At 34.0% G+C, this 6,837-nt stretch overlaps 1 long non-coding RNA gene across 1 annotated transcript in view; it reads left to right on the forward strand.

The window, feature by feature from the left end:
- Window positions 1-6,103: 6,103 nt before the first annotated feature.
- Window positions 6,104-6,837, forward strand: part of LOC114078592 — a 2,046-nt gene continuing 1,312 nt past the window's right edge. The window contains exon 1 of the long non-coding RNA XR_003580211.1: window positions 6,104-6,308. This is a non-coding gene — a long non-coding RNA (uncharacterized LOC114078592). The remainder of the gene's footprint in view (window positions 6,309-6,837) is intronic.

Raw genomic sequence — 6,837 nt, forward strand, 5'->3', positions numbered from 1 at the left:
CACCTCTTATTTATTTGGGTAAAAGTAAGGCGGAATGACTCTTATTTATTTGGGCAAAAGTAAGGCGGAATGACCTAAGAGAGACGTTCAAAGTTCAAACTATGCTTGAAAGGATGAAGATGAACTGAAATGGGAGAGGGAGAGATTTACGGTGAAAAGGAGAAAAATATTTTTCATCCATATCTGTACAATACAATGCTACTATCTATTTATACAACAACTAACCGACTTAAACAATAAAATATCTAACTCACTAACTCATCTTGTTTATTGTTAATTAAACAACTAACTAATTCTAAAGTTAGTTATAACTACTTTTCCCATCTGGCATCTTAGTTGGTAATTCCTGTACACTTCTATATTCTCAACACTCCCCCTCAAGCTGAGACTTCAAAGCATCAATCAACCTCATAATATGTAGTAATATTGTTGACTGTTGTCCTCTAGAGCTTCGGTCAGAATGTCAACTTCTTGATCAGTTCCGAAAATATGCATTGTCTTGATCAACCCCTTTTATATCTTTTCTCTTACAAAATGACAATCTATCTCAATGTGCTTGGTCCTCTCATGAAATATAGGATTCTCAGCAATTTGTATAGCAGCCTTGTTATCACAAACAAAGTCACTGGTATTCTTACTTCCAAATTCATCTCTTTTAACAATCGTACAAACCAAATAATCTCTGAAACTGCAGAAGCCATGCTTCTATACTCAGCCTCTGTTGTACTTCTTGATACAATTTCTTGCTTCTTTGACTTCCAAGATACTAAGGATTTTTCCAACTTCACACAGTAACCTGTTACTAACTTTCTTGTTATTGCACAAGATGCCCAATCTGAGTCACAGAAGGCATTTATTGTGTCATTCTTGTCACTAATCAGCAAAATTCCAAAACCAGAATTTCCTCTAAGATACCTTACTACATGGACTGTTCCTTCCAAATAAGACTGTATTAGATCATGCATAAATTGACTTAATGTTTGAAACACATAAGAGATGTCTGGCCTGGTCATTGCCAAATATAGTAGCCTTCTCACTAATCTCCGATAAGCACATTTATCTACCAGTTGTGAATCATCATCGCTCTCTTTCTTCAAGTGTTTATCATAGCCAGTTGTAGTGTACTTCATATGCTGTTCTAAAGGTGTTATTGTACGCGTGACCCCTGCTAATTCCCATTCTGATATTAACTACAAAGTATACTTTCTCGTGTCATGAGTATTCCCTTTTTGGACCTTAGAAACTCTATATCAAGAAGTATCTCAAGTCCCCCAAATGCTTGATTTTTAAATTTTGTTGTAAGGTGTTCTTTGATTCTTTGATAAGCAGTATGTCATTACCAGTAATCAATAAATCATCTACATATGAGTATCATCACAATTTTCTGATCAACCTTCTTGGTGAATAAGGAATAATCATGTTTACTTTGCTGAAAGCCAGAGTTGATCAATGTAGTAGTTTGCTTTATGTTCAATCGCCTAGATACCTGTTTAAGGCCATACAATGCTTTCTTTAACCTGCACACCTTTGATGACCCCCCCCCCCCTACTGCCAAAACCTTGAGGCAGTACCATGTACACCTCCTCATGAAGGTCACCCTGGAGAAAAGCATTAAACACATCATTTGAAAAACCGGCCAATCATTCATAGAAATTAGAGAAAGGGCACACCTAACAGTGACCATCTTTGCAATAGGGGAAAAAGTTTCATGAAAATAAACCCCTTCTTGTTGAGCATAGCCTTTGGCCACCAATCGAGTTTTTAATCTTTCAATGGAACCATCAGCATCATACTTGATCTTATACACCCATTTACACCAAATTGGAAACTTTCCAGTTGGTAAATCAACCACCTCCTAAGTTTTGTTTTTCACTAAGGCGTCAATTTCTATTTGCATAGTTTGGATCCATCTATCAACTAGTATAACTTTAGAATAATTTTGAGATTCAATGGAAGAGGAAAATTTTGACAAGAAAGCTTAATATCCAAAACCAAGATGAGAGTAATGAACGACATTATTAATAGAGTGAGTAGAGGAAGAAGGCCTAGAATGAGTTTGAGGATGAACATAGTCAGATTACCAAATTTGAGGTCTGGTAGCTCTAGATAATCTCTTAGGGGATACTGTGATAGGTGTAGTAGAGATATTAGGAGCAGGTGCAACAGGAGGTATGGGAATAGAAGAAGTAGAAGGAGTGATAGAAGAAGATGTCTCGGGTGGAAAGTGATTCTCTGTGAAGAATCAGAATTAAAAATTAGGGAGGCATAACAGGAGACTGAGTGGTAGATGACTGAGTGATAGGTGGAGTGATGGAGGATTGCTGGAAAGGAAAAACATGCTCTCTTAAATGAACATCTTTTCTAACAAAGAATAGGTGAGATTGAAGGTTATAGAGTCTATATCCCTTTTGTGTGGATAAGTATCCTATAAAGACAGCAGGAATTGCTCTAGGTGAGAATTTTTTAGTGGGATTTAGTTCAGTAGCATAGCAAAGACATCCTAATGTCCTCATGTGTTCTAAACTAGGATCAATTTTATGTAGTTTTTCGTAACATGAAACACCATGCAACACCCTAGAAGGGAGTCAGGTGATAATGTAAGTGGTTGCGAATACACAATCACCCCAGAATTTTAAGGGGAATGTGACCTTGAAATTGTAATACCCTAGCAAGCTGAAGAAGGTGTCTATGTTTTCGCTCAACTACCCAATTTTTTTGTGGAGTATATACACAAGTTCTTTGGTGAACAATACCGAGAGAGTTAAACAAAGCAGTGTGTTGGGTGTTAATGAGTTCCAAACCATTATCAGATCAAATAATCTTAATTGGTAGCATCAAACTAGTTCTGGACAAGAAGAATAAAGTTTTTTAAATGAAGTAAGCAATCACTTTTGAATTTCAACAAGAAAACCAAAGTCATTCTATTGAAATCATCCACAAGAGTAAAAAAGTATTTGTTTCCATTATAAGTGTCTTGTTTAAATGGACCTTATACATCCATATGCAATAATTGAAAAGCATGAATAGAAACAACATTATGAGTAGGAAAAAGGTGTTCTAGTTTGCCTAGCTAAAGGAAAAATAGGACAATTACAAATTTGAGATATATCTAATGTAGGTTGAACAATTTGTATCTGATTGAGGATAGGAATTGGTGCATGCCCAAGCCTTTGATGCCAAATGGAGCTTTTGACATTAGCAGATTGAGTTGAGAAGCAAACATGAGCATTATGTGAACTATTAGAAGTGGCAGGTGTTGGTGATTTTGTGGATAGAATGTAGAGACAATCCTTGACCTTACCATTCCCCTTCACCTTGTCAGTAAAGATCCTGGAAAAGGATTCAAGATAGAAAGTTACAAAACATTGTAGATCTTTAGTAAGTATACTGAAAGTAAATTGTAATTAGACATTGGTATATGAAGGGCATTTTGAAGTATTTGATATTTGTCTAGGTTACAGGTGCCTTTATGAGTGATTTGGACTATTTTCCATTTGGAAGAAATACTTAGTTATGTGTAGAAGAAGGAAGACCTTGACTAGATGACATTAAATCCAGAGAAGAAACCATGTAGTTTGATGCCCCTGTGTCAACAATCCAGAAATTAGTCTTAATACCAACTAGAAATAAATTAATTGCACCTGATATATTAGCTACATTCTCAGGTGTTTCCTACTTGTCAAGAGATTGAGTAGTTTTTAAAATTTATCAGTTGTGAATCCTCGATCCTTACAATTCAGCTTCCTCCCATTTTGTGACTGCTCAAAATCAGAGGAAACCATATTTGTTTTGTGTGCACTGTAAACCCCAGATCTATAGCCATTTTGACCTTGATATCTAGAACCATTGTAGTTTCCTCCTATAAAATCATTCTGATATTTTTTCCTATTCTTGGTGAATTTGAAGTCTTGGGATATCCAATCAATTTGTAACATTTCTCTCTTGTGTGACCCTTCAGGTGACAGAAATCACATTGAAGATGAGCATTTCTCCGTAGTCTTATGTTGCTGTTGTTTCGATAGCATTCATTCACATTGGCTAATCCTGAAGATTCACCAATTTTGTATCAAGAAGCCATGACTTCTTTTTGCTTCAAATTTGGATCATGTCACATTACACCAGTTTCTGCAACAACAAAAGATTCACCATCTTCATAATGTGTACTGGTGTGTGGGATTTGTGCAGCCATATTGAGATGAGCTCTTTGACTCTCTTCATGGATGATCAATGAATATGCTTGCTTTACTGAGGGAATAGAGGTCATTATCAAAATTTGACTCCTTGACTGATTGTAATTCTCATTTAGACCTCCTAAGAATTGCATTAGCTTTTGCTGCTCCAGGTTTTGGATGAACTCACGAGATTTATCACATGAACACGAAGGAGGAGGAACTAGAGACTCATATTCCTCCCAATGTTCACTCAGTCTCGAATAATAAATCGAAATTGTAGAAGTACCTTTTTTAATGTCGCTATTCCTATAGAAATATGATAGATTTTGGTAGTATTCACTTTATCGAATCGTTCCTTAATATCTACCCAGACTTTGTGAGCATTGGATGAATAGACAATGCCATTAACCAGATCCTTCGAAACCGAGCTCATTATATATGAGACTACAAATGCATTTGCCCGCTCCCATTGATGAGTCATCTGACCTGCATACATATCATTCCTGCAGGTGCTATCCATGAAACCAATTTTGTTCTTCCCTAACACGTAATTCGCGTCGATTTACTCCAGAGAGTATAATTCTCCAATCCAGTAAGAACACAATGAGCTAAATTTACACCTGGAATATCTGAACTCTGTAAAAATAAAGGATCGAATGAATCGAAAGTTGATCTCGAAATATGGACATTTTCCGATCCAATCGCATCAGTTAATGATTCACCTCTAATCGTCATTGATGAGGAACCCACAGAATCAAGGATTTATAGAGAAAAAGAAAGCTAACAATTTAAGAAGCTGTAACCACCATTAATGACTTTTATACCATGTTAAAACTATGCTTGAAAGGATGAAGATGAACTGGAAGTGAGAGAGGGAGAGATTTATAGTGAAAAGGAGAAAAATGTTATTCATCCATATTTGCACAATACAATGCTACTATCTATTTATACAGAACTAGTCGACTTAGAAAAAAAATATCTAACTCACTAACTAATCATGTTTATTTTTAATTAACCAACTAACTAATCATTAAGTTAGTTATAACTACTTTTCCCAGCTGGCAGCTTAGTTGGTTATTCATGTACACTTCTATATTCTCAACAAGAGAGACCCTTATAGACCGTTGACGGACTCCATTAGATACCTATTTCTTCTTTGCCTTCTCCCTTTCTCTATCCCATTCACCCCTTCTTCTTCTCCCCCCCTTTTACCACTTTCAAAAAGCAATAATCCACAAAAATCAGTTCATACAAAACCCTAACTTTCAGTACAATCAATTTCTTTGACACATTATCAATAGTCAAAAGCCAAGAAACTAGAAAAATACTAAAAACTCTCATCCCCTTTCACTATTATTGGAGAATATAATGAACACCAAAAAACACAATAAAATTCTTTTTATATGTTTCACAAATCATCAAATGAGTGAAATCTGCAATTGTATTTTTTAGTAGTTTCGTTTTTTTTATCTCTTTGTTCACTCCATCAATTTGCTTATATTTTTGAATTGAATGGAGAAAATAATAATAAAAAGAAACAACATAGAAAGAGATCTGAAGAAGTGATGAGAAGGGAGATTGATGGAATCTGAAGAAGGAAGAAAAGGGGTGAAATCCGATGAAGAATAAAGGGAGGGAGAATTGATGGGGGTTTGGGGCTGAAGAAGAGAAGATGGGAAGGATATTTGATTTAATTAATTTTTTTAGTTTATTATTTCTTATTTGTCATTAAAAAATGACTCAGAATTCCACACATAGATGTGTCTTATTAAAAAAACGACGTGGAGTTCTATTGGTAGATGTTTATAGAGTATATATTTTAGGAATAACAAAGATAAAATTCATATTGACGCTCTATAGCTACAGTTCTATTTTTGCGCTCAATAGCATACTTAAATTTGCTATTAGTATTTGTTTCCTATAAATCAGTGATTTAGTTTTCACTATATATAAATTTATTTTTAAAACTGCTAACTGCTCATATTTGCAGTTTTATAGAATCCCAAAAATCACACATATCACCTTTTTAATAGAATTTCATTTGTTTAAGAACTTCTTCATCAAGAGAACTCAGATTGTCTCGTCGAACCAACTTCTATAGCACAAACAAACTGAAGAAAAAGAAATAAACATCAGGTAAACCATTTATTACCTGAAATTGTTTTGAATTTCCTTTTTAGTGATGTATGTCCGTATATTTCAAGGTTATGTTTGAAATTGAGAAAACGGGAAGAATGAATTTATTGTATATTCTGATAGTTTCCACTTTATTATCATTTCAACTGTATAAATGTAACATAATATATTGAAAAAAATTCAAATGAAAAAATCTGGATATATTCAGTTGAAGTTCTTTGTGTTGATTTCTGAAAAATATCTATTACTACAAATTTTAAGGCAAAATATAAGTTTTACATATAGATTTTGAATTTTAAGATTACTTTTGAATTTGTACAGTTTACGATCAATGTATTTTATGAAGGGTTTTAAAACTCATTATAAATTTGTATTTCCAATATGTTTTTGTATAAATTTGTATTCCCAATTTCTATATAGGTATGTTTGAAGTAGTAAGTGTTCTGACTAAATATATATAAATGTATAATGTTTTTATTCTCTTTCTTATTTATATATACTTATAACTGAGTATAAGTATAAATGTTTT

This window comes from Solanum pennellii, chromosome 9 (genome assembly GCF_001406875.1).
Source record: "Solanum pennellii chromosome 9, SPENNV200".
NCBI classification, from domain to species: domain Eukaryota; kingdom Viridiplantae; phylum Streptophyta; class Magnoliopsida; order Solanales; family Solanaceae; genus Solanum; species Solanum pennellii.